This window comes from Lactuca sativa, chromosome 8, assembly GCF_002870075.4.
Source record: "Lactuca sativa cultivar Salinas chromosome 8, Lsat_Salinas_v11, whole genome shotgun sequence".
Lineage (NCBI taxonomy): Eukaryota > Viridiplantae > Streptophyta > Magnoliopsida > Asterales > Asteraceae > Lactuca > Lactuca sativa.
Window position 1 is genome coordinate 199,986,255 of NC_056630.2, and position 3,770 is coordinate 199,990,024.

Genomic DNA, 3,770 nt, shown 5'->3' on the forward strand with positions numbered 1-3,770 from the left:
AAAAAGAGATAGGTAGTGAAGCACGACTCATCATAGAGCGAACCATATCCAATAAGGTTCGATTACGCCTTTCTGCCACACCATTCAACTGCGGTGTCCTAGGAGGCGTCAATTGTGAAACTATTCCACACTCCTTGAGATAATCGTGGAATTCAAGACTTAGGTACTCTCCTCCTCGATCGGATCGAAGCATCTTGATTTTCCTGCCCAATTGATTCTCCACTTCATTCTTGAACTCTTTGAACTTTTCAAATGTGTCTGGCTTTTGCTTGATTAAGTAGATATACCCATATCTACTATAGTCATCGGTAAAAGTCACATAGAAGCGGTTCCCATCCTTCGTGGTTGATCTAAACAGTCCACATACATCGGTATGTATTAGGTCCAATAGACTCTCGCCCCTTTCACATGTACTCGTGAAGGGTGACTTAGTCATCTTCCCAAGCAAACAAGACTCGCATGTGTCATCTTCCCTAAGGTCGAATGACTCCAACACTCCATCCTTTTGGAGTTGGGCTATGCGTTTCTTGTTGACATGTCCAAGACGACAATGCCACAAGGATGCTTTATCCATATTAGTGGAAGAATCAATATTCAAAACATCATTTCCTAAGTTATCAACAATCATAACGGTTTCATATATTCCATTACATGGTATAGCTTCAAAGTAAAAGACACCATTTAGATAAGCTAAAATAGAACCATTCTCATTATTAAAAGAAAATCTAAATCCTTGTCTATATAAACCATGAAATGAAATGATGTTTCTAGCCATTTCTGGCGAATAGCAACAATTGTTCAAATCTAAAACCAAACTATTCCTAAGCACTAAAGAATACACTCCAATCTTGGTCACAGGCGACGATCATCTGTTCCCCATGATTAGATTGATCCTTCCTTGCTCCACATCCCTACTTCTTCTTAGTCCCTGCACATTACAACAAATGTGATAACCACAACCGGTATCAAGAACCCAAGAAATAGCATGATTAGAATCGTTAGATTTGATTGTGTATATACCTGCGAAAGATGGCTTGATCTTTCCCTCTTTGATTGCTTGCAGGTAATCCGGGCAGCTTTTCTTCCAATGTCCTATCTTGTGCCAGTGGTGGCACTCTGCCTCCTTTGGGTTAGAGCAGGACTTAGCGAGATCATCTTTGGTCCCACTAGAAGAGGCACCATCTCGGGCTTTCACCTTGCGATAGTTCTTCGATGAAGCTTTCCTCTTCTTTCCCTTTCCTTGACCAATAGCCAAGACAGGAGCAGCGGTCGAATTGGGAGTAGGTGCAACAGACTTGTCCTTGAAGTTGCTCTCAGCGACCCTCAAGAGACCTTGGAGTTTGCTTAGGGTGACCTCTTCTTTGTTCATGTGGTAGGTCATCCTAAATTGGTTGTACATCGGAGGCAAAGAGTGAAGCACCATATCGATCGCCAAGTCTTCACCAAAGTCAACATTTAACTTGCGAAGGCGGTCGACATACCTTTGCATCTTTTGCAGGTGCACGGTAAGAGATTCTCCATGACCCATCTTAGCGGAAATCATGTTGGTGAAAATCTCATAACGCTCTTGTCTCGCGTTTTGATGGTATCTCTCCAATAAGTCTTGGTGCATCTCGTACGGGTACATGTCCTCGTAGGACTTTTGGAATTCGGAGTTCATGGTAGCGATCATGATGCAATGTACCTTCGTTGCATCTCGCTCATGAGTCTCAAAAGCGGTGACTTCGGCGGGAGTAGCAATTTCGGGGTTAATTTTCTCGACCTTCTCGTCGAGGACATACTCCTTATCCTCATAGCGAGCAATGGTGCGAATGTATCTTATCCATTCGCTAAAGTTCGTTCCATCGAAGGTGACCTTTTGGCAAAGGCTCATCAACGTGAAAGAACTAGCAGCAGCGTTGTTTGCGTTCGACATCTACAATTAGGAAGGACAAAGATAGATTAGAATAAGAATCCCTAATTATCACCCAATAAGAAAAATTAGGGCTAGGATCCAACAATAACATTTACATACTAGAAAAGGGATGTCGTAATCTAACATGCAAATAAATTGAAGGTAAGTGAATGACGATTCACTAATTCTCCATCACAAAACTTAAACTATTAGTCCTAAGTGTTTTTGAGAATTCCTAGGTTCGGATGAGATTCATTGAAACTATTCAATGGCATGTTTAAATCTCAATATGCCCCCTCTTGTTTGTGACTGGGATACCGAGGATCACAAAGCGGGTGTGAATTACCATGCAAATTCACATGGTACCTTCATTGTAACGATCACCTATTCCATGTGCCGGTAAACCACACACGCTCCATCGAACTATGATAAACAATGAATCACCCTTTGCCACCTTCGCTTAGAACCAATTAGTGTGCCGGTAAACCACACACGCTCCACTAACTTCTTAGCAAGGTGCAAAGTGTAATTTCGTGGGATTGCATCAATTCACTTTTCCTAAAGTAACTAAGATTGGTAAATTTTTAAAATATGTGTAGTTACTTTATATTTCTTATTATACTTTTAATGAGAGGATGAGGTTGCCCTATCCTACCCGTTCGGCTAACGACCCTCCACCAATCAAGCAAGCGGTGGGTGTGAGTGTACACCCATTAAGCGCCATTTTATAGGCCGCAACCTTATACCCACCTTATAGATCGGTTTCGTGAATGAGGCCTACTAACGGTAAGACTAGCATTTAGTTATACATATATATATTATTCTAGTAATATCATATTAGTATAGGGTTGTATTTTAAAACTTTTTAAAATCTAGGGTTTGAAATTTAAGTTGTCTAAATTAAAACTTTTAATCACAAATATAAATTTCAAAACTTGTGGGTAAGTTTTAAACATTTAAAACATGGAGGATCAAATAACAAATAATTCCAATTAACAATTAATATCCTAATTATCTATATTTGATTTTATTCAAGATTTCTTTGAAAGATAATTACCAAAATAATTAAAATAATTAATTAATTATCATATAAGGAAATTAAATATTTTATTAGTTGATAAATACCTTTAACTAGATCAAGATAATAGTCATATATATCAAAAAAAAATCGTATTTAGATTGATCTATTATGATTACGGTAAGTTTCCATAAGATAATTATGAAAAAATCCCGAATCTGGCCATTCCTGACGCCTGGACTCGCCGAGTGCACAAGGGGACTCGCCGAGTCAGGCCTACTCGCCGAGTCCACCTTGGAACTCGCCGAGTCCATGACTCAGAAACCTAAAAATCGAATTTTGCAGGTTTGTTTCAGTTGATCAAGCAACAATTTAAAGAAAACCAACCTGGCTCTGATACCACTGATGGGTTTTAGCCATAAGAACTTTCCTATGTGCGCATGCAAAACCCTAATGCTCAGATCTAGGCTTTCTAATAAACATGCTTTGAATCCAAGACTTCTAATGACTAATTAGGTTAAATAACAGCATTGAAACAGATCTAGAATCATACCTTTGAGTTCCTTGTTGATCTTGAGGTCTTGGAGCTTCTAGAGTCACAAATGTCACTCCTCTAATGGCTTACAAACACCAATAGCAAGGAAGATGATTTAGGAGAGAGGAGAGGGGAGGAAATCGGCCAGGGTTCTCTTACTTTAGGAGAGGTGTCGAATTCCCTATGCCATGGGGTCTATTTATACTTGTAGACTCCTTAAGGGTTACAACCTAAACCCTAATTGGATAATCTTCTCTTAAGGCTATCCAAATCCTTTCCATAGATAAGCCTTGGACGAATTAGCTATCCTTTTAGCTTCTAGA